Source organism: Ctenocephalides felis, unplaced genomic scaffold, assembly GCF_003426905.1.
Source record: "Ctenocephalides felis isolate EL2017-DRISC unplaced genomic scaffold, ASM342690v1 CF-g0.4_SCAFFOLD_01886, whole genome shotgun sequence".
In the NCBI taxonomy this organism is placed as follows: domain Eukaryota; kingdom Metazoa; phylum Arthropoda; class Insecta; order Siphonaptera; family Pulicidae; genus Ctenocephalides; species Ctenocephalides felis.
Window position 1 is genome coordinate 28,878,038 of NW_020538040.1, and position 26,750 is coordinate 28,904,787.

General features: G+C 30.0%; 1 pseudogene; it reads right to left on the reverse strand.

Moving 5' to 3' along the window:
• Window positions 1-24,821: 24,821 nt before the first annotated feature.
• LOC113374834 lies at window positions 24,822-26,530 on the reverse strand (annotated as a pseudogene).
• Window positions 26,531-26,750: the final 220 nt, after the last annotated feature.

Genomic DNA, 26,750 nt, shown 5'->3' on the forward strand with positions numbered 1-26,750 from the left:
TCTATGCGTTAATTTTTGCTTTTTATCATACTGAGTAAAATTATTGAGAATTCTATTTTATTATTGTGTTATAAAAATACTTCAGTATCGAGACCATTAATAAAAAAAATCTGAAATATTTTTAATGGGCGTGAAATAAACATGCAACAGTTGTACCAAAAGAATCATGTTGACCAATTGCTTATTTCTCTTTAAATGCAATTTTTGACAAGTTTCCCAAAAAAATGTGAAGAAATAAAAAGACGTAAAGAATCTTTAAGGTGTTTTACGTTTAAGCTTGTTACAGAACACATTCCAAACAAACCAATGCAAAAAAACTATTACTTTTAAATTCAATCACATATTAAAATCCATTACTATTCCATTAGATTTTATACTTTATAATATTAATCAACCAGTATTCCGCTTGTAGTTTTGTTACATTTTTCGTTTTATGAGCGTGCAATTTCCTGTCCCACGACGTTCGCCTCTATTATATACCAATTAATACAATATCACAATGAAAAATGATGAAAAGATTGTCGAGAATGTGACGGCCTGGAAGTTAATTTAGCAAAGTCATTTGTCATTCGGATTCTCTATGCTGTCAAGCGGAACTGATAGGCGTTGTCTTTTAATGTCTAAGCGATTCAACTTCAATAACATTTCGTTGAGTAAAATCTGTGTGGCCCTTCCCACACCGTAAACACGTGGATTCGATCGAAAAAAACACGAGATAAATTTAGAATTCTCTGAGAAACGGTATTGTCTAGAATAGAGTCAAATTATAATAGTTTTGATTAAGTACGAAATAAAATGTTCAAACAAATATCAGATTGATCTATTTAAGGATTTTTTTAACTTCCTCTAAATTTTACATATATTTACGTTTCAGCGGTTTCTGAACATTTTGGCATACCTCGGAAAAAATGAGAGTATGTATGTATGTGCGTATGTATGTATATAATTTTTCGTCCACGTTTTTGGGAGCAAGAATCAACCGGTTTGAAGTATTCAAAAAGCACTCCATTCCTATTGATGGGGAGACGTGCGTATTAGTTTTTAGCAAAAGTCTGTCCAGCTGTTTCAGTGATATGAAGCAAAGAGTGCAGAAAATCCGATTTGAATGATTCAAAAAACATTCAATTTGAAATGATGAGAAGAGGTAAAGATTAATTTTTGGCAAAGACAGGCCCAGCGGTTCTATAAAATGTCTATAAAATATAAATTGAAAACATTTTTTTTTCAACTAATATAAAAGATTTGTGGACCTCAATTAACCCTTTGCGCTCGTATGCCGCTATATCGGCGACAGGAATACATATTACAGCTGCAATGTACGAGTGGAAATACTATTCAGTATCGAGGCCATCAATAAAAAAATTCAAAATATTTTTAATAGTCATGAAATAATAAACATGAAATGATATATTTTACAGGGTCAATATTTTTCGGCTGGAACGTATACTTGTACATTTATCTTCATTGGCTTTTTCATTTCGTAACTAAATCCTGCATAGAACAATTGTTTCAGTATCTACGGCATATAAATCGCAGCATATTATAATTATATCTGCTACAACTACGCGTAAACTCGGAATAAAAGTCATTTAACATATGAACTGCAAAAAGAAAAGTTTTGAACATGTATTTTAATTTCATTTCCGTTCGGTTTTATTTTTGTACAACGAACATAAATATCGCGAAAAGCGTATGCATGTGCAATTTTTTAATTAAACTTTTTTCTCTGTTTTACATATACTATATGGAACAGTAATATTGGTTTTTATGGTATTTAAAATTATAGATGTAATTTCTCACATGAGTATTTTGAATAAAATTATATTTCTCTGATTACACTGTGCATAATTATTCTGAAATTAACGGTAAATAATTTATAGTAATATATTGAAGCAATAGGGTAATTTTAAAAATATATATTTTAAACTCTCATATTTTTTTAATTGATTTAACTATTTTTCGTTCATAATTTAATATCTCACGGAAATTTTTACAAAAGCATTTGCCCATTAACCCCATTGCTACGAAAGTATTTTCCGCAGGAGTGACACTGCTATACGAGCCAGCAAGCCACCCAAGTATTTGTTACTCAAAATACTATAAGATTTTCCAATAACTATCAATAAAATATATTCTCTCATATTTCAAACTTAAAAATTGCACTTCTGAAGTTCCTAATAAATTATCGCAGAGTGATGAATATTGAAACAATGTTCGACACAAAGACAAAGGGTTAAAACATATAAAAATTTTACTACTATTCAAAATGATGCAATGTGTTTCAAAAGTCTCTAAATTAATAGAAATGTTACAAATAGTCGGTAGTATATGAAATTAAACAACTTCGTTTAAGATAAAAATTATATGCATTATGGAAAGCTAGTGCAACTTATTTAATAGAAACCAGAAAGCTCATATAATCTGAAGAAAATCATACAAATTTTAAAAACAAAAGTAGTAATTATTCTTAAATAGCTCGTAGATTTTCAATCAGGCAGGATGCGAATTCAAGCATCGTCACTAACTACCCTGAAATCGAGCAGTAGCGATTTCAATTTTCACTTGAGAATATAGATCGTAAATATGTTTCCAAATGAAAATATCCCTTCCCGGACATTGCTACACCAAATTGAATAATAAGTCAGCCCTAATAGATAAATTCTAATAATAAACTATTCAAATATGAATGGATCAACCGTTGGGTTACCATATAAAAATACAGTGTAAGGGAAAATTTCAGACCAACAACTTATAATAGAACGTAAAGTTCTGATTGCTGTTAGAGTATGATAAAAAAACAGTTTTGTAATATTTTGGTGATTATCTATTTTTTTTAATTATATTTATTTGACCATTTATCTACATGAGATACAAAATCAATGGAACATCATGATATATAATAGAATAAAAATTAAGAACTGCATCTATTAATTTAGTTCTTCACAGTGTTGAAATATAGAAGAGAGGAAAGGAATATAGAAAGTAGAAAATAGAAAAGAAAGTTAAAGTAAGTTAGTAATAAATTTAGAACAGTAGTAAAAAAACTTATAAATCGAATAAAATCGATCTTATTCTTTCGATAAAGTTAAATCAGGCCAAATGTGTAGATATTGATCAGTAATGTCAGCAATGAAGTTAGTAATGATTGAGCACTAAATTTTGTAAGTACTAATTTAAAATATAATCTTCTATTCTGAAAAAAGTGTTTTTTTTACATACCAGAAAATTTCCAAAAATTATTACCTCTCTACTATATTAATTTAGTAATAAAAATGTACATTGTTACCAACGAGCGACAATATGACTGGTATACAAATTCGATTCGTACAAAAGTTTCGAATATCAAAATTCATGATTAGCTCGTATTACTTATTGCAAGTCCCAAATATCTTCGGCATTTGAAGGGTCCAAGACGTGGCCTAATTTATCTTTAATATTGATGTTTCTTTGTCTTCCGTGAGCCGATAACAAACCAATTCGGTGGCTTCCCCTCAAAATACCTGTGTGACATTTCGTAATGAATGAAAACATTTCAATTACCAAAGCGGCAGCTGTAGAAAAGGAATAAGATAGCCAGAAAATCGTTAAGTGATTTGAAACGCCGCGTTCGATTGTGCATTAAGCTTCGAATTTATCTCGTTCAGACATCCGTGTTGAGAAATGTTATCGAAAGGGACATCTTTTTGATAATCGTTATTATACAGGAAAGCTGTATGAATACATTTTATTTTGGAAAAGTTACAGACGTGTATGGGCCAGGGACGAACTGACCGAGGAAGATCAGAAGAAGAAATAGACTTACTTTAAGCTTTGACTTTCAAGCAAATTTCACAGGGGTTATTTTTATAGAATAGAATGAACGATTTTTTTCGTCTGTCTTAAATCTTTCTCAACTAATAGATATGAAAATTGCTTGAACTCTTGAGGTATTTAGATATAAGTAATATGATATATTATATTCTATAGAACTATATTCTGAACAACTACAATATATATTGCAGAAGATAGATTTCAAATTATTTTGCAAAAAGCATAATTTGCAGAAACAAAAACTCGATCTAATATGTTCTGGAAAAAAATATTTTATCATTTTATGTTTTTAGTAACATCATATTTTTTAAATCTTTTTTATCTTTTATTTTAACAGCAAAAAGTCCTATAATTTGTTCTGACATCTTTTAATGACGAGGTTTTGGCTTTGTACAGAAAAATCTAATCGGTTGTCCTATCTGTATGTGATGAATTTATTATTATTATAATTTCTGTCATACAGATGATTTTTTTTATTGAAGCTGTGATTGAAACATACTGCTATATTTCCTAGTAAAAACCGATGTCGTTACTGCTTGACACCAAGCTGGCGGTTATCAAAACTGAAATTTCATAATCAAATCCCATAATTCTAACCACTTACCTACAGGGTAGTGTATGATAGTAGGAACCAATGGCACTAATGCTTGATTTGCTACATATAAATTGATGATCCTGTTTGAGACATTTAATAATAATTTAATTCTAATTGTAAGACTACGACATAGATTTTTAATCAAGATAGACTATATACCATTTCCGCAAAAAGCATAAATTAAAAAAGCATAAAAAATTAATCTGAAATATTTGAGAGAAGTGTATTTTTATACTGATTATATTTTTTCATCACTGAATATACCATAAAATAGTTTCATATCCACAATTGAACATAAAAATGAATACAATTCAGAGTTTTCAGCAATATATCTTTTCTATGACTCAATATATAGATTATACAAACATTAATAAAAATTGCAATTATTCTGCCAAAATATTCCAAACTTCGGTTAGAGCTCCAAACTTCGAAACAGAGGTTCCATCCTTGGACAGTTTGATATCAAGCAGTAGTGACATTGGTTTTCAGTTGAAAATTTAAATAGCAGTATATTTCGGTTGAAGAAGGCCTTTATGAACAATCATCAGTATTACAGTAATAGTGATAACAAATACATCTCAGAGAGCTAAGACAACATTTGGGTTGCAATCCATAAAAAACAACGTCATTTAAGAAGTCAGCACAACAGCTCACAGGACTCAAGTTCTAATTGCTGTCAAAAATGTATATAAAAAATTAGGAGTAAAGGATATTACCTTAAGAGAGAGTAAATAAATACATTTTACCTTAAAACCGACTATATAGGAAATCGATTGGTACTTTGATCATTTACAAAAAAATTACAGAACCTATCGTCCATTTAAATAAATCGTATATCTGAATCACATATAATAAATAAGTATGCCCGTGTATTAATGTTTATCTATTTTTAGTGGTTATGTGTTTCTGATTAAACTAAACATGAGCACATTGAAGATGGGAGAGTATATATAAAGGTACCGTCACGGTCGTAAAATAAGTCAAAGCTAAAACAGCAGGCGGGACTCTTGGTATTTTAATTGATAATGAATATTTATCGTACAAGCTACCTAGTAAAAAATGTATGTAGTTAAAATGTTAGAAGAAACATACAACTTGCATAGAGATGGATAAACGAGTGCCTACACGTATTGGTACTTGTAAAATTTGCAAGCATGCTAATAAGACTAAGATTGCGTATTTTTATTGCGCCATTGGTAATAAATAGTCTTAGAGATCATATAGGATAGGGCAGGGCTTAAAGGTCCATCACCGATATCTCAAAAATAAGTAATGTTAAAATTTTTCTTACCAACAATACTTGAAAGTAGAGGTGACTCAAAGTCAAATTTGACCTTTGTGCCCAAAGACAGAATACGATAGCCTAAATTCCTATTAGCAAAACTAATAATTTAACAGAACAGTTTGATGACAAAATCGTTACATCTACGTCATGTGTATAAATGAATTTATTTAAAATAAATAAATTTCCAAACACTGTTTTAAATAGTGATACGAGCGGAGAATATATTTATAAAAATGTTAATTATATGAGAAAAATTTAAATCCAATATTCGCACTAAAATAATGATTGTAATAACAAATACAAATAACAATTTAAAACCTTCTGCATGAATGGTTAATAAAAATAATTGAATTCAACTCTTCGTCAGCTCAATTAATTTTTTTAACAACGCAGTCGTATATCTATTAAAATACGCAAAAAATACATATAGATTATTCCAATGTGAGATGTAAAACCAAAAATAAATCATGGTGCATTTTAACGATTTCTGCATTAGTTTCGGATGAAAATGATTGATTGTTTTGTTCTATCCCCATAGATTTGGAATCAAATCTACAATCGATTTAGATGCAATGTTCATATGAGATCTTTGGTCATCAAGGTTGAAAAATCAGGGTTTGCAATATTAAACCATATTTCGACATACTATTTGCTTATTTTTAATAATGTATGTATAATGTATGTTCGTATGTATAATACATACGAACTATAAAAGCTTATTTTACGACCGAGCTATAAAAACTTTCACTAAATTTTAGATTAAATTAAACAAACAATTAGGTAAAAACATGTCAGTTTTGTCAAAAGGTTTTGTATTTTTAAAATCTTTTTTTTCCTACAGTTTTACTCGTTTTATGGACAGGTGTAAAAATTACTATAAAATATAAAAAAGTTTTAAAATTAATATATAGAAATGCCAACGATAACAATTTTTGATTAAATATATAGTTAGTAATTTAAATATTTGTTGATGGTAAAAACTAAAAATAAATCCTTTATAAAACAGAACTTTTTATTGAGCACGATTGCATTCGTAGCTGCTAAATATTTTAAGAATTTAAGTTCCATAGACTTAATGCTGTTTATATATATATATATATATACAGTAGAATCCGATTAGTATGACACCGGATATATTGACAACCGCTTAATATGACGTAATCGCACTAGGAATTTGGTTTCCATATAAAATTCCTTAAAAAAACAGCTGTATAGTCGGATATATTGACATCGCTTACATTGACATGTCGCTTATAATGACCCATTTTTGCAAAAAAATATGTTCAATTATAATGACCGACATGATTTTACATGATGTGGCCAAGTCTACGAAAGCAATTGCTATGTCTTTTGCGCACAATAGCACCAGTGACTGTTTTTACAATAAAATTATGTAAAGAAATCAATCAAAAATTACTGATCACTTACATTAAAAAAACACATTTGTATGTTTATGGGTAGGGTAGGCTAATTATTAATGGCCCACCACGGATATCTCATAAACAAATAAAATTAGATTTTTTTTTAACAATTATATTTGATAGTAGAGGGCGAAAAATGTATAAATTCATAACCAGCCATCACCGTTATTCTTACGATGTAAGCAATAAAATAGTACAGTTTAAAAAACAGCAATTTTACAATAGATTAATTGAATAAATTGTTATTCCGGCTCTTCTGATGAATATTTCTGCCCAATAGCAGATCAATGTAATATACTGTGTTGTCTTTGTAACAAATGTACCCACAGAATTAATATTTTGCATTGGTTCAATAATGTAGCGTAATATGCCCTTAAAATTTAATAGAAGAAATTGCATCTGTCCGCCCCCTGGTTGTTCCACTTTACCCCGTATGTGAGGTAAAATGGATCAGATACCAAATGTTTAAAAAATAGTAAAAAATATAATATTTATATAATTAGGAATTATGTACGTATGTATGTAAATTTTTCTGAACATAGTTCGATAGATGCTTCTTTGATGTATGTTATGTGTTGTTCATTGGGTTTAGACGGTATAATTACCGTAAGTCGGGACCGTTGTGCCCCGCCCTACCCTATGTCAATTTTATTTTATATTAAATTTTAATGTGTCATTTTTATTTTTAATTAAAACGTTTGTATAGGCTTTTCTTTTAAATTACTGAAACATGTAACATATTTGCATATTAAAAAGTTTTTCTTCAGTACGCTTTTAATGACGACCGGTTAGTATGACGAGATTTCGGCGTCCCTTCGATGTCATACTAAACGGATTCTACTGTATATATATATATATATATATATATATATATATATATATATCCAAAAAAATCTTCAATAAGCTTTTAAAATTAAAATTGGTCAATTACGTCGTCCTACTGAATGACTGGCATATCTAACCCTATATTTTTACCACGCACCTATATAAAATAATCTCGCACGACCCTTGAGTCAATTTTTGCCTCATTCTCTGCAACTCTGATCCGTAATGCAGAGTTTCACAACCTAAATATTACAATTAACCGGGTAAGTGGAAGATCACACCTGGAAGAACTTGAAGTTCTGTGAATAAGGTTTATGACGAGTATATTCGTCAATCACAGAATAAGTGATAAGATATTGGATGAAATATATGGGTTTATTATGGCAAAAATAAGCCTATAATACATATGTATTAAACTAAAAATGGATTAAATTCAATAAAATATTATACATGTAATTGTAAGAAAGTAAGTATAGTTTAAGATGAAGTTTTTTTTTCTTTCTTTTTGCACTAGCATTTAGCCATATACATTATTTTTTATTTTCATATACTTTCTCTATTCAATATTTTACGTTATCTTAATCTTTCTTCTACTTACTTCCAATACTATTACTTTTTCTAACTCTGACGAACTTTTTACATGATACTGAACTGTTCCATATGTACATACTTTTATAAACTAATGTATTTAATTAAAAGTATATTGTCATATACGTATTCACCATAACTAACGAATCAAACTAAAGATCTCTTGTTTTCTGAATCGGACATACTAGCAACTGAGCTATGTATGCCACAAAATACGAAGTTAAAAAATCTAATATAATAATCTTATTTTCTTTCTCTCGTCGCTATATTTGGCCCACAACATATCATATTTAAATGTTGCTCCGTTCGACAAATCAATCGTTATTTATTTATTTATTTATTTTATTTATTTTAAATATATAGCCCACAGATTTCTTCCAAAAGGACTTAAAAATACAATTATTTTACATAATGACTAACAATTGAAATATATACAAAATTACAATATATAGTTATTAACATAAAATGCTTAACATAAAATTACACATAATGCGGAATGTAACAATATTATTTATGAACAGAATAGGATAAAATAATGAGATATTTGAAAACAAAATAAAAAGGTTAACTTGTGCAGATGGAGATTATTTGATTAGGCGAAGTGTTGTGAATATCTATTTCATTATTAATTAAGTTTAAGTTAGAGGACATAAGTAGAATAGAAGAATTTAAGAGAGAATTAGATTTAGGAGTAGGATAATTGAAAAATAATTGTGAACGCGTAGATAGCCTTGGAACATTAAAAGATAGTTGATTAAGAATATGAGGACAGTCTATAGAATTATTGCAAAGATTAAATAAGAACGTAATTGTACAGATAAATCGACGTGAGGCAACGGAAGGAATACCAAATTCTTTTAGTAAAGTGTTGTGGTCAAAAAGCCACGTTCAGGGTAAACCTTCTCTATCACATCAGAGTTGTGGATTTGATGAGAATAACAAATAATCGAACCATATTCTAATTTTGAACGTACAATAGAATAGTACATGCAAAGAAGTGCATTGTTAGAATTGAATTGTTTACAATTTCTCAGTATCAAACCTAAAGATTTATGTGCTCTATTGCAAATATCAGTTATATGATCCGTGAAAAACAAACCAGAATCGAAAAGAACTCCTAAATCTGAAATTTTATTACATCTATCAATGCTAGTGTTAGAAATTTCATAATCAAATTGTGTTATGACGATTCAATACCTTCATTTGCACTAGCCTTTCCAGTACATCCCTTTCCCAGTATTCAAAAGGTTCCTTTCCCCTGCTGTAACTAAACAACCGGTGCGACGAGTTCCCTCTCGAGCTGGGGCCTCTCTCATTGTGTCCTTCCTAGGTTTCTTTTTTTATTGTGAGGTCATTTTGGTTTTGTTTCTGTGTTGACGTTTTGTGGTCGTTTATTTTTTCCGATGCTCCACAATGACTGAAGGAGAAGAAGGGCCGTGTGGATTCGAGTGACCGCGCGTTCATTGCTTTGTATACATTCGATCGTTACGTATCGTCACAATATTAGAGGAATACACAACACACATCAGAATGGTACATTTATAGGAGATATATCAAAGATTATAGTAACAGATGACATTAGAAGATTTAATAGACGGATAATTACGAGGTGGTGAGATTTAGTTTCATATTGCACAAAATATATGCACTAATATAATAACTGGTAATACTGCCCTAGGGTTAGCTGAGTTAAACTCCAACACGATTCAGGCTTTCACACCACAGTGCCCAAAATGGACTCTCTTTAATTGAAAACATATATTTGAATTATATTTTCGTGGCGAGCATAGCTCTCTTGGTAGCGTGCTCGATTCACACGACAGGGCTCTTCGGATCAAATCCTATCAATGACTTAGAATTTATGAAAAAATAATGTGTTTAGTTAATTTGAAATCAAATAAAAATTGTATTTGTCAAATAGAATTTGAATAAAAATTAAGAAACCTAGGAGTAACAAAATTCGAATAGTTGAATTGAATTAGGAGTAAGAAGAAGAATATTGGAACTTGAAAGAAGAATGAAGAAAAAAATGAAATGAAGCTGAAAGTTAAATAGAATTAGAAATTTGAAAAAAAGAGCAAGATTGAAGAAAATAAGAAGAAGAACAATGAGAAGAATATAGAATAGGATACATATATAGATTGAAAAATGATATAAAAATTAGAATGTAAATAAATAAAAATGTTGTAGGCGGCTAAATGCTCAGAGTAAGCGAGGCCAAATAAAAATTAATATATATATATATATATATATATATATATATATATATTCAGTGAAAATGGACATCCCTGCTGCACGAGTTGTCCAGAGGGAGATCCGAACTCTTGAATTCGTCCACACGAGTCTGTACGCTTAACCGTACTTAAAATGTACTATTATATGTACATTAATTTTCAGTAACTTCAGAATCGCAAAAATAATATTTTAAACATGCTCCAGGTTCATGATTTATTAACTCTATATGAATATCTCTATATTTTGTCTCTATGAGTATAGTATATTTTTTATTCATTTCGTTTTTTTTTCTACACATCTTAACAGTAATGTCTTCTTTAAAATGAAAGTTTCTTTTTTAATTCCAAGCCTAACTATTTATAAAAAAAACGTCAATTTTTTTTTGCTCACAATCAGTTATATGCGCAAGCAGTGAGCGAAATGCGTTAGGCATTATCGTGCTTTTTTATTTTTATACTCGAAATTTTTCAATAATACAATTATCAAGTATTTTACCATTTTACAATCATGATTAGCAGCGCCAATTTTTTATGAAACCTGTACACCCAATTTAGTAACTTTTTTTTAAGATAGGCCTTTCAAAGTCGACCGACTTTAAAAAAATTAAATTCATAGTTCAACAAAAGCTTCAGCTTCCGGGATACCAAAGCTTTTGGATGCTGGGGATTTTTTTTGTTTATTTATCATAGCAATCTATACAATGTACATTAGGCTAAAATTTTTGACAATTATGGAAAATGGCGTGAAGAGGATAACTATTCACTGATAGCTCCTTCTAATTACAATGTCTTAATTATTAATTATAAAATATTCATTTAATACTGGAGGATTCTGGGGGAAAATGGTTGCAGTTTTTGAAATTTTGAGGCAATTATGTTATTATTGTTGACTATAATAACATAATATATAACCGAAAATGTTGTTCACGGTTTCGATTCCAAAGTTTAGGTGAACAATAAGGGAAAATGGTCATAATAATTTAATCAAAGCTCAATGTTGAAAAATGGTCATAATTTAGCCAAAGCTCATAATTTCCTTACAACGTGAAACATTTTTTTTCAGGGCAGTCAATACTATCATGCCGGTTCGACTTGGCGTTGAGTTCTGAGGCACCCTGTATATATATATATATATATATATATATACCTATATATATATATATATGTGTGTGTGTGTGTGTGATATACATACATGTAAGTTTCTACTTCAGGCTGGTTTATTTCCATGAATATATCTAAAATATATCGCTACGTAAATTTCAGTTACAAGTACTAATTACCGTATTATGTATAAATAAAGCAAAAGTAGTACCATAATAACCCATCTGGTTATGAGGCAATAAAGAATCCGGAGGATACAGGCCTTTAATCTTACGTTGCACGAGACATTGTCTCGTAAATTTATTCAGATATTAAAAGAAATAATTTTTCCTTATCGGTTCTATCTACGGTCGTGTGTGTTGGCGGGCTGCCAGGCACAATGTTGGGGAAGATCATTTAAGGAAATATGAAAACTTACTATATGTAGATCGCTTTCTCGGTAAACATTTATTTAAATGTGTAGATATACATCGAACGATACATTTGGGGCAGATGTTTGGAGAAACAAACTATTATTATTTATGGTTCGATTATTTTTATTAATAACGCTGATTTTTTTCACATATTATATTTTAAACATTCATACACAAAATAGTCTTGGGTTTTTCAATTATAAAATAATTTGGTATAACTTAAATAAACTTATAAGCACACATTACTAATAATAAAGCACTTTGTTCAAATATTGCGAGAATATTTCTATTTTATGAGAATGTCTAAAAAATTTCAAAAATGTAAGTATTGAAAGGACCTCATCAATTAAAATGAATTTTATCAGTTTATATTGAAATATAAAATGAAACAAATATTTTCCTCATAAAGATGCCAATATATCACTGGATCATTGTTTCTAAAAATCAGAACTACTTAGAACTACTTGTCTCGAACACTTATGGGCCAATTATCTGTTTGTTGTAGACTTATGGGCCAATTATCAGGCAAAATGGCGGTGTTATTGCAACGCTATTTTATACTTCTTTCTTGGTACTAAAAACTGTGAAATGCTATGTATTTGCTATGCAGTCACATAGAAAACGCTCAAAGTTGTTGTCAAAACATGTTGATACATGCCTCGGTACTCGCAAAGTACAGAAGTCGTGGCAGAAATTACATAATTCTACTTACATTTTTGTTCAATAAAACTATCATTCTTCTGTTTACATCATACGAAAAATTATAAAAAATGCATAGTGTTGACAAGTTAGTTGTATAAATGTTAGTGCCAATCTCTAGTGCTGTGTACACTTCTCTATATGTAACCAACCAACGTCATATCCACTGATGATGACATTAAATTGAATGTCGAAACGTTTGGAAATAAAGATTATTTTATAAATCTTTGGCTTTTCTTTGTTTGATGTATCGCCCTCAAGAACTCACTCACATATTTCAACATCAAAACTAACTACTAAATCATATATATATATATATATATATATATATATATATATATATATATATATATACATATATCCGCCAATCATGCCCGACAAACAACTATAAACACAAAAACAAAAAAATTAACGACCAGTCAAAAATGTAATAAAATCCAAAAGAACTGTGGCAAAGCAATATCGACAACCAAGCCGTTCATTTATTACCGCAAATATATAAGACAATTACTCCACATCAAAGAACAAAAACTTCAATTACCAATTCCCCATTAAAATTAATGTTCCCCGTATTGCTGAGAAACATACAAATGAGCGCGAAATAAAATTACCAATTAGGCGATTGTCACATTAAATGGTAATAAAAAATAATTATTTGATATTTTTTGTACATAAAATTGCGGAATCTGATCGTGACTACAATCTGAGCTTGGAAATTTAAAAAAAATTGGAAAATCTCGAACAAATTTTATGGACACACATATCAAATTATATTACGTTTCATTCGTAATTTTATTCAGCGTCTTTTCTCCTAACAAACTTTTCACGTAACTATAACCGTATTGAAAGTTTAGTAAAAAAAATCAAAATATCACTTTAGCGAGAATTTTGTTACTGCTACATTAAAATGAATCAGAAAAATAAATTTGCTTAACAAGTTTGTGCAGAAACTTTTTTTTTCTCTAGTTTTAAACGATAGAACAGGTGAAAGATATTTGACATCTGTATTGTAATGAACAAAAATTCGAATTCAGATGTGATATCAGCCTAATAAATTATTATGGTTTCGAACGGGTATCTGATATTGAAAAAGAAAATGCAAAAACCGAAATAATAATACAGCGTAATTACAGAGGGCCATACGACTTAAAATAAATATTTACTCTTCGTCATATTATATTCCCAGGCGAGGTTTTCGCTGACATATTAATTATACATTGAAGCTGGTTAAAATCTTTACATGCGCACGTACAACTGCCTTGTTTGCATAATTAATATATATGAAACTGAAATGATTGCAGAGAGGTAATATCTCGAAAGCGAAGGCTAGTGTTTATTTACCACCAGCGAATCATATGAAGAAAATATTCATAAATTTTGCTTGACCTTTAAATATCATATTGTTAATTATACGAATCGAAATTAAAATGCAATTAAACATCGTCTGAAGCTGCGCTGTCCCATTAAAATGAAATAATTTATATGACTTGCTGAATTTTCAACAAAGAAATTTGGCATTGTGCAATAAGACAGAACACATATACCCATACTATTTTGATATTAAGATATGTATATATTAAAACCACCAAACTTAATGATTGGTTTTTAGATCTCAACAATATCGAAGAAAAATGAGCAAAATATTTTGTATAATTTAGAAACGCTGGAACGATTTTAAAACAATTCTCAGATTCTGCGACGAAAAGGTTACAATCGATAAAATTAGATGCTTTAACTTATCGATCGATTATTGCATACACTGATTTACAGGATTATACCATTTTACAAATGTTTTCTTATGTGAACAAACAGTGCATGAATATTAAAAAATCAAACATATTAAAATCTGAAGATACAAAGATAGAAAAAAGTAAAAGTGATTTTTTAAAATAAATATTACTTTTAGATTAAAGAGACAGGGTAAATTGCATTGAGGAATTGGCCCCTGAGTGTACATTTTAATTCTATTACGATGTATAGTACAATAATTATAACATATTGCATAATTAAAATAACGTATTCTGCTTTTAAAGACCGGTGCAAACCCTCATATTAAAATTTATCTATGTTGTTATCTTTATGAAATATTTGTTTTGTCAATGAGCCCTCATCAATTGAAAAAGCTCGTTGACAAAACGATTATATTTGAAAGAGTTATAATTGGACTTCAAGTAATTGAGTCCCGCATCTTTAGAATAGTTTCTCTAATGACAGCAATTAATATTTTATTAATTAATTGCATAATATAATAGAAATTGCTGTATTTGAACTTGCAGAACATGTTTGTTAAAGTAAGATTAACCAGAATATAAGCGTTCTTTTCAAGAGGGAAAAAGGGCAGATGATTCGTAGAAGAACATATCTAGTAACTGCAGAAAAAGGTGAATCTTAAATATTGTTTGCTGATTGCAAAATATATAAAATTTAGTAGTTAAATTTATAATATTCTAAAGTATTAGTGAAAATGAAGTGAAAATAAAATAAATATATTTAGTTATCGATTTGTTAACAAAAAAAGACTAAATTACAACACAACCACAATGCGATAGAAATTATTAAAGATCTTTTTCAGCCCCCTATATTTTATAAATTAATAAGTAGACTAATCACTAATCTAACACTTCGATAGGCCAACACCTCCAATAATCCTCCAGATGGACAATTTTATGAACATTTCTGTAAATTTTAACGTTATTTTTAATGTTATATGTTAAAAATTGTGACTTTTTCACTATAAACCAGTAATCCGACACTCAACTGTATATGGTACAGAGTATGGTAAGATTTGATTAAACTCCAGGTAAGAATTAAAAATAGCGAAAACAGTGAAAATTCTCTACCCTTTCTACCCTTTAATATAATAAAAGACATATATACACTATTTCTACACGTGTCACGACGTTCTATCCCTACAAAACATTCTTAGTTATTAAAAAAAACATCCACCACTATTTGCATATAAAAGTTGATATACCTTAAAGCCATATCATCAGTAACAAGAAGTTCAAACCAATTTGGATTCGCAAAAAATAGAAATTAGAAATTCGGTTATCCTTTTCGGTTGTGCACCCCTGATCCAGACGTTCTATTCGTGGCACGTAATAAGAGCAAGGCATTTCATCAGGGCGCCCCTGTCGTCGTCATATCTGATGGAGTGTTTTAATATTTCATGTTGCAGATGATACCAATCTAACTTTGCTCTCCTGAGAGGAAAAGAAAGCCACTTATTTTTTCGTTGATAAACTCATTTCTCCGTGAGCTGCTGCTCTCATGGTGTAAACATAAGAATTATTTTACTAGAACAAACAAAACGCGTTTTCACAAAAAATGAAGTTATTATTCATTGTAATATGTTCTGGAATTACATTCGCGCATGTGTAATCTATGCGTGCGCGTTTTGTCTAATGGAATATTGTTGCGTTTGGAGTTACAAAAATATATTTTGTAAATGATTTGGGGAACATTTCTGCGATTCGTCTAGGTAGATCTATATAATATATAGTTTAATGGACAGAACACATGCGAAGTAATAAATGTATAAAATTAAAATATTAGAAACATCTTTTGTGAAGATCGTTGAATGGTATTTTATAATAGAAAAATTTCTAATTAAGCACGGATCTAATTCGTATACCAAAGGCTCTATTTTATACCATATACCAACCTTTGATATAAATAGGATTTTATAACTCAAAGACACTATAACAATTTATCCCCTTACAGCTAGCTGTTAATATTTAGAATGTGTTTTCAACTATTGTAGAATTCTTGGCAGTAATATAAATTGATACGTTTTTAAAGACAATGAAGTATTTGCTTACCCATAATAAATTCTCTCCTTATATTAAACTTCATGAACTCAAACTCACCTGAAAAAAAAAAGAAAATTAAAATTAATTTCAATACTCATTAATACTAAAGAATAAGGTTCATACATGGCATATGTATACATAATGCAAAAACTATGTTTATATCAGTGATATAACACTGATATAGTCTTATACTAAGCCATTTGGCCAATATTGAGCAAAACCAAATTACGCCAATTTGGACATACGGCAAACAACTATGGCAATCACCTCCCATATCAAATGTCCTAAAAATTCAATGATGTTAAAATAAATTGTAAAAAAAAGTTGTGGGCCCCAAAGTATGTTCCAAATTGGCTGATACATGAAGTCGCTGATATTATAGCAAACGATGAAATACAAACTCATTCAGACAAATACAAAAACCATCGTGAAAATCACCCAAACTCATGTGCCAAAAAACTCCATCCTAACACAACAAGAGCAGTATTGTAAAAAAAGATTATTATATATTAAATTCTGTCAATTTTGATAATCACTGATATTGGTTAGAGAATTTTAAATGTTTAAAGCCAATTTTATATGCTTATATAATTTTACTTGTTATTCCATAAATTCTATAATGCGACAAAATTAAAAATTATTCCCGACAATATTATTTTGGTATACCTATCCATCAGACATCTGAATAATCATAGAAGGAAACCGTTTCATTTCAATAATTCGATAGTTAAAAAAGTTCAAAATTTCACACCGTACTTAAATAAGATGCGTTGTAAAACTGTATAAAAACATATTATAACAGATAACAACGCGACAATAATAAAATCGACATTGTTTTGAAATTCGAGTAGTTTTATTACTTTCATCCTGCCTCAAAACGTGAACATAATCACACATGTCTCTAAAATATCCGGTAACAGGGACCTAGTGTAAATTTATAGATGTTATATTTCGAACAATAAAATAGAAGTAACAAGTTGATACAATAAGACTAAATTAGAAAACTGATAGCACAGATAAAAATATCATTATAAAAACAGTAGTCAGATGTGTGAAATTACATATAGGGTAGAGCTTAAAGGTCCACGGGTAATAAGGTCCATCGCCAATAGCTCAAGTAAAGTTTAGATTTTTTTCAACAATATTTCTACGAGCGATCACAATAAAAGTTGAATTGAATTAATAGTTATTACAACTCTGCTGATGAATATTTTTGACGAAATACCAAATAAAATTATTTACAATTTTATTGAATTTAATTGAATTGCTATTTTTTATATTTCTGCATAGAATGTTACCTGCTGCGATTATCGTTTTTTTACTCTCAGTGAATCTCCTCTAAAAGCTTATAAAAGTTGCATAAACGTTTCGACCTATTTTTGAAATTTCTTTATTAAATTTTGCGTTGACATTTTTCTGCTTTGACGTTATGTCTACCTATATGAAGGTGCTTTATCAAAAGCTATCGATTTCAAAGATGGTGCAACAAATATATTACACAGAGAGGAAAAATAAAATACGACATATGATATGGCTTTTCATGGCGTTTATTGGATTACAAAAGATTGTATGCTGTTCTGATTCAAACACTTTTCAGACATGTTATGGAATAATATATATTTTCATAGAACGATTTCAGGAGAATCTTCGTAATAGAGAGAAAAGTTGACAGAAAATGTATTGTTACACAAAATAGAGATACAGAAATGCAGATGCAGAGATAAATGTTAAAGTTCACGATGATTCTCGACCATAGACAGACTTTAGTAGTAGATCCACAAAAACATGCTCACAATGATTTTAAAACTTATCATTATAACACTATAACAACAGCAGTACAATAGTAATAAAAATAGGTAATACTGCCCTAGGGCAGATCCGTGGCCTGAGTTAAACTTCCACTCGATTGAGGAAAGAATAGGGGTCTAAAACTTCAAGTCAAATGGGCTATTTTCAATTGACAACATATTTTTGACCTCTATTTTCAAGTGAAAATGGACATCGTTGCTGCATGATATCAGGTTGTCCAGCGCGTTTATCGTTACGCCATAGAACACCCACTAATATACACATTTATTTCATTATCAGTTATAATCAATGATCGGAATATGAATTAAAGATCAGTTATTGATGTAAAAACATTTTCAAAATTCTTTTCATATTTCATATTTTATTATATCTCCGTTTGTACTATAAATTGAAATAAATTCACTTGCTTTCATTACTTGATTTCTTTAAATATATTACAGGTTTTATTATATCATTATTTTTCACTGTTACAATAAAATGAATACTATCCATAATTGAAAATATAAATAAAAATGTATAAGGACGATAGAAATATATTGAATGATCAACTTTTTTTGTTGAACACATAAAAGACATCGACCCTAAATATTATCGAATTTGAATATCGAAAATGTTGCTTAATTTATTGCTACATAACTTTCAAGTTTTTTTGTATACCAAGAACATAATTCTTTTCTATAAAAACGTTTATTAAAACAAACAAGTCAAGCGCCATCGAATACCTCTACCGCTCTATCAAATGGAACAGGTAGAAATATTGCCAGAGCTTCTCAACAAAAAAAATCTCTATCATTTTTAAAAAACTGCATTAAAAAACTGAAATTCTCATAATCAGTGAAAATAAATAATATATATTTATAATTTATTTATTTTTACTAGAAAGTCCGTGTTATCCGATGCACGACTTATGAGTGGTAATTAACATCTGTGTGTTGTAGGCTGGATGATATATATATATATATATATATATATATATATATATATATATATATATATATATATATATAGAGCCAAATTACTTTATTAGTTTTAATAAAAATAAATGCCTTAAAAATATCTTTTAGAAACAAATCAAAATCTTTTGAAGGACACTTATTACCTTTAAAATAAATGCCTTAAGAATATCTTTTAGAATCAAATACATAAATTTCATGAAAGTAATAAATTAAGTTTAAAAGAAGAATAGAACAATAGACCAATATATTACAAACTGTCGATAAAAATTAAAATATTTTTTGCTTATATATATTTTCAATTATATTTAAACTCAAATATTAAATATTTTTCATATGTCTATAATAATTATGAATCTCAAATTCAATTTTTGTAAGTCGGAGAAACAGCATATTTAAAAAAAATGTTATGCATTTTTCCAAGTCTCAATATCATTAGATATGTATATTTGAGTGTGAATTTATGTATATATCTCAGATATATATTTATATGTGGAAGTCGAAGTTGCAAAATTAATGGAACCCCTGCGATCCGTATGGGCGTGTATGGCAAAAGAGGACAAAGTTCGGGGCAAAGGGCAGGTCGTGTGTATTCTCAATGCGAGAGACGGAACCAAATGCAAACCCTTTCACCTTCCTAATCATTACATAGGTCATTTGTCAAACGCAAAGTGCGATTTTGCGCGCATTACGACAGAACCGTACTAAACGACTGATCGAATCCTAATTTGCAAGCCTGAAATTTAATAATACGAGGGAAATAAATGATGGGATATATAATAATTAGTTTGAATAACAGATACATAGATACATAGATTTTAAAAAAATGCGTTGATTCAAAGGATTTCTATAAATTTACAATTGTGAATGTATGTATGTATCTCATAATTTGTGCTCAAGTAGGTATCATATTAATGAAATAGTCAAATGAAATGTATATATAAAATATGAAAACTGTTTTTCATAATCTCTCATACCAGCACGTCTCCCTGACTGAGATATGAAAATAATGTATATATATAAATAAATAAATGAAAAAAATGTAGGGATAATACGGAAAAAATCGTGTAGATGGATAAAATTACACAGCAACTAGTTTAGTTTTTGCAACTGGTTAACATAAAGAAAGGTATAATGATGATCCTGTCAGATGTCGAGCGTCATTGCCACAGTAGCGCCCAGTAATCAGTTCAAACGTTTTTGCACTTTCAGAAATTTATTTTTAGAGTGGTTTTGTCATATTTTTTTGGGTATCTATTCATTGTTATTTCTATTTATTTCTATTAAGATCAATGAACCTATGCAGGAACTTATTGCAATTATCATGTGCTTGATGAAATTTAAATTATTTGTTCGTTTTTGTTCACTTTTGGAAAAATTGACATACTTATACAAAGGACAAAATGGTATAGCACTATTTTGCAAACACTACAGGGTAGTTTATTCAAGGTCAAGCAAAAATAAAATTGGAACTTGTCAAAGGTGATTGGTTTTCAACTTTTACTCTAACTACTTCTACAAACAGACCAAAGGATCTACCGGTAAAAGAAGAGACTGCCATTTATAGTAAAGACCTCTTTTCCCTTTCCAAGCCCAACGAAGAAGGATTACGATTGTTCCCTTTGTGCTCATGGTTCATGTGCTGATGTCCCAAAAAAGAACAAAAAATTATTTGTGAACTAACTTCTTAAAAATTAGCATTTCAATATCGATGTTATTAGGTTTTGTAATTGGTTGCATTTTTCTTTAATGAATATATTATTGAAGTTCCCACTTCATTAGAAAAAAGACTATGTTACTGATAGTCCATGAACCAATGTTGAATAAAAATCGATTAAGACTGGTTATAATATCATAAAATTAATAAGTATCATTAAAAACACAAAACACTATGCCATTTTGCCTTACTTTCCTATATCTAAGGCCTTCTTATATACAATATATAAAAAGACAAATTACCTCCATCTCCAAAAATATGACTTTCATTTCAAACACTAATAAAAAATAGAAATTCCAAAATAAAACTGAACTTGAGCAACACCATTGATGAAATATGAGATATATGTATTTGTAATCCTAGAGAGAAATTACTAATAGAGATCCCACTATAAAAATAGCATGAAACTCATTCAAAAATATCATTCTGCGCATATACATAGAGACAATATGAATTTTTAGTTGAAGCTGATTACATTTAACAAGTCCAGAACCAGAAGTGCAGCAATGATGTTACGTCTATCAGCTTAACCCCAAACTTGGTCGATTGTGCCCTGCGTCGTATTGGCAAGCGCTCCTTACTGATAAACAGGAGAATTACTTGCGTTCGGAAAGCGTAAACTCGTCGGAAACAAAGTTGATTGTTATTTAAACTTGAATAGTACGCGAACTCGGATGTTCTGTTCTGTTGAGTTCGGCACTATAATCTCAGGTAGGGAGAGATGTGTATGATAGCGCGGAATCCAGATAGTTCGACAAGCGGCAGTCAGTGAGCTGGGATGCTGCGATTTATAGTGCCAGCTTTGTGATATATGACCCACTACACGAGACGTATAGCGAAGTCACATATCGAACTATGGGTAGCAGAATTCAATGCCGAACGTGTAAAGCCGACAGCTAATAGAAACGGTCCGATAACCGAAGGCGAGGGGGTAGTAATGGTGATATTTTTATATTTACGTATGCCAGAGGTTATCGAATAGCAATATTCGTTCAAAACACATCTATAAGGTAACTTACTAATGATTCATAAACGATTTTCTGACAAAACAGTTTAATCCTTCGCCCTAGAATTAAATTTGGAGATCGGGCATCGTACTACTCGAAATTGATTTCTGTCAGCAGGAATAGCTGGTTGATTTTGACATGTTTTACAATAAAATGTTGTTCACCGCCTCCTCCTGGTGCTTTTCTGTCAGAACAGACAATACAATCCCTTTTTCTTTCACTAGCATTCAGAATATGCCACTGATTAGTAGTCAGTATATTTGGTCATTTTTTTGCTGCCATAATGGTTTATTTTTTGTATTATATTGTCTAATAATTCATTCATTCATGAAATAATCTATTGGATGTCTTATATTGCTTGGTATTTGTAGTGGGGGTGTTTGTTGATTTATGTGAAACTCAATTATTGAAGGAGAATCGGCACATTCGCTAATGTCTTCTCGCTCTTCAATTATTTTGTCGAACTTCTTCTTTTTGTTGGTTGGATAATATCATCATCACCTATCTTCAGTGTGAATAGTAATTTGGTAAATTTTATCTATATGAATGTCTATTTGAAACTCATTTTCACTACTGCTTAATTCACAAAATTTACTAGTCGTTTTGCCATATTTAAAAGCGCTCGGTCGTTTTAAATATTAAAAAAAGACCATATAGCAAAGAAAAAGGCTAAAAATACTATTTAAAATTATTTTCAAAATACAATACTGTTTATCACTGCTATATGTAATTTATTTAACTTTTCGATGCAAACTGAGTCACTGTTTATAAAATAGCATGTGCCTCACAGAGTATGTTTGTCCACTGACGTGGACATCCGTCCCCAAAGTGTTAAAAATGCATCGTCTACTGAAGAAACACAAATTGCTATTTTTCAACTTTTTTTCCCAATTTTTTTATGTCTATAAAAGCAAACTAATATATATTAAAATGATAAATTGAAATATGAGTGAAGGTTATGAGTACTTTCCTTCAGAAATAAATGAAACAAAATTAGGCACTTTAATTCCATTGTTCCTCCTACATGCATATTAATAAATTAATCACCCTGCGATATCGCTGCATGCAGAGCCGAAAGCTCAGTTTTCGTGAAATTGGATCGACTCAGAAGCTTATGACATTGATCGGTTGCAGAAGTGTCAATCGTTGACGCGGCGATGGGAGCTAGAATTATTTATAGGTCAATATAATACAGGTATGGATTGAACATGTACTCACAATCATAGTTTGCTCAGATATTCTACACGTGTTAAAGGTAACACTTGCCCGCATTTAGGAGAGACCGGGGAGAGAAGGCATTCGTGAGTGGACAGTTGATAGTTCAAAATATTAAAAGATATTGGTCTGCTTCCTTGTTGTTTAACCCTTTCGATACGAGTGTCGCCTAAAGGAAACCATCATTGTGTACCACTGTCGACTTTAGACGACATCCAGTGTTTTGACCCTTGCTTCAACATTACTCTGCGTTAAGTTATTGAGAATTCTATTTTTATAGTAATTTTTAGTTTTTTAGAACTGTATTTTTTAATTTTTAAATACCAACAATATATTGGTTTTTTTTTTCGTTCAATAGTGGTACTGGGCAGATCGCTGTTGCGTACAGCAGTGTCGCTCCTGCGAAAAACACTTCCGAAAAACGGCCTCTGTCCGAAGTTAAAAGCTATTATGTTATTCAAATATTACCTTGAAAACCAATAAATAAGTTACAATTATATTTTATAGCAATTTAAATCTAGTTAATTTATCTTGTTATTGCTTGTAATATATCTCAAATAGCTATATATAATTATTATTTTAATTTTTATATTTTTGTATATAAAAGTATGTGTTTGGCCGAATTCCGAAGGTTCTACTCTAATTGACTTGCCTCTATATAGGTAGGTGAAATCTGCTTTAATATTTATCATCTTTAAATTGTTAAGTTATCGAAAATTCCAATTTAATTTATTAATCGTTAGTTTCTTAAAAGTGTAACTGGAAACTATTAAATGATATAATGACATTATTTCCATTAATTTTGAAAATGGTTGGGAAATCTATAAATATGTTGTAAAAAAAAATTTGGGCGGGTTACTGGCTCGTATAGCAGTGTCATTGCAGAAAATACTCCGGCAGCAAAAGGGTTAAAATAAATTGCAATAAAATGAATCAAGCATTAGTTCTGATGGTTACTGTCAAGTTTCAGTCAATGGTAAAGATATGTGGTTCAGATTTAAATGACAGTGCTTTACACCCTGTCTCACCTATCCTCAGGTGAGCTAGATATAGACCAGCGTTTCTCAAACTTATTCCTACCATCGCCCCCTTTGAAGATCAAAATTTTTGTATCGCCCCCCTACCAAATTTTTTATACAATCTCTGAAAACTGTTTCTTTTATTACTTTTATTAATATAGTTATAGTGTGATATATTAGTTGATGCAACCTTACATTCTAAATTGGACATTTTTACCAGTGAAAGCAAATAAAACGCAACTTTATGACATTAATCATATATTTTATATATTATAATCAAATTAATATAAACAGTATATAAAATTTTATTTTCAAACTCTAATGAGAAGGATGAATTTGATGTTTTTTTACAAGTTTGTCAATATCAGGTTCCATTGCACTCAAAAACAGTCGTAAGTCACCGCGTTTGGTAATTTGCAACTGATTTCTGTTTTTAGTAAGTAGCATTGTCACAGTGCTAAATCCACGTTCACACAAATATGACGATGGAAATGCTAGTAAAAATTTTTGAACAACCAACCACAAGCCAGGATATAAGTGCTGAATTGACTTCTGTAGCCAAAATTGTTGGTAACCATCTTTAAATTTGATTTTTAACTCTTCATTTGTTGTTAATTCTATAAGTTCTTCTTCTAGCTGGGCTGATGCTTCTACATTTGCATTTGAAAAAGGGTCTAATACCCAGCCTGGTATTTCCAAATTCAAAATATCTTGAAATCTTTCAATAAAATTTTCATGAAGATTTTCCAAATGTTGGCAGTACACGAGCAAGTCTTCGTTGCACGATACCGATAAATTTGGAAAATTATGAAACTCCCGTCTGCCAATATTTTTCTTATGTAATAACAGTTTTGCTATAAAAGCAGCGATGATATTTTTTGTTTTTATTAAATTTAAGCCATCGCCTTGAAGTTGTAGATTCATATTGTTGAGTAATGCATAAAGATCTGTGAGATATGCTATATCATTTTTTGATGATATCAGGTCTTTACACAACTGTGTGTCCTTATTTTCTAAAAACTCAACAACGGAGTCAAAGAGATTGTAAAAACGGGTCAGACAATTTCCTTTTGATAGCCAACGCACTTCTGTGTGAAATAACAATCTGTTGAATTCTTCATCATTAGCGGTACACAGCTGATTGAACAATCTCTCATTTAAAGAGTTGTGTCGGATTTTATTAATAGCTCTGATGACATGTTGCAATGCTTGATGCAATCGTTCACTTAAGTTTTTGGCAACTAGATGCTGTCGATGTATCACGCAATGCACAGCAAGAACATTGGGAATTTTATTTTTTAGGTAGGCTATGAATCCTTTTTGACAACCCCTCATAGCTGGAGCACCATCAGTAGCAACTGATATAATATTCTTCAATGGAATATCTTTCTCATCAAAAAACTTTTCCAATGTTTTGAATATGGTTTCTCCTTTTGTATCTGTCTCTAAATTTCTAACAAATAGAAGTTCTTGGCATACTTCTTCATCTTTAATGAACCTCACGTAAGTCAACAACAATGCTTCATTATTTGGTAAAGTAGACTCATCCAATTGGAGTGAAAATTTACAAGACTTCAAATGATTGCATAATAATTCTTCAATATTTTCAGCCATTTCATCAATTCGTCTTTGCACAGAACTATTACTCAAAGGAATTTTGCGAATTATATCTGCTGCTGGTTTATGTAGCACAGTAGTTATAACTTCTTTTACTGCTGGCAAAATTAATGATTCTCCAATAGTGTGTGGTTTACCTGTTTGGGCAATTAACCGAGAGATATTGTATGACGCTCGAAGTCCGTCATCGTCCTGCTTAGCAGCTACAGAAAAAAGTTTTGACACACTAGGCTGAGCAATATACATCTTTTCCAGATTTCGAAAGTAATCAACATTTTTATCCTTCTTATCCGGATGCATTCTATTCACAGAAGGCATAAAGGCATACATGGGTTTACAGAATTTTCTATGAATCCATATTTAATATATTCTGCATTGTACTGACGCATCTTTTTTTTTGCTTGCGACATGGCTTTTCTTTTAAAAATTACGCGAAAAATGTTGGGTGCAATCACTTTTAAAAGTTAATTTAGTGAACTGTAATATAGAATTATCCCGTCACCAAAAAAAAAGGAATAAAAACAACTATTATCTTTGCGAAATATCTTGATCTAATTTACATGCTTCTGCACTCATTACTCTACTTTTCTAGACTGTTTCAATTTATAATATTACAGATATTTATATGCA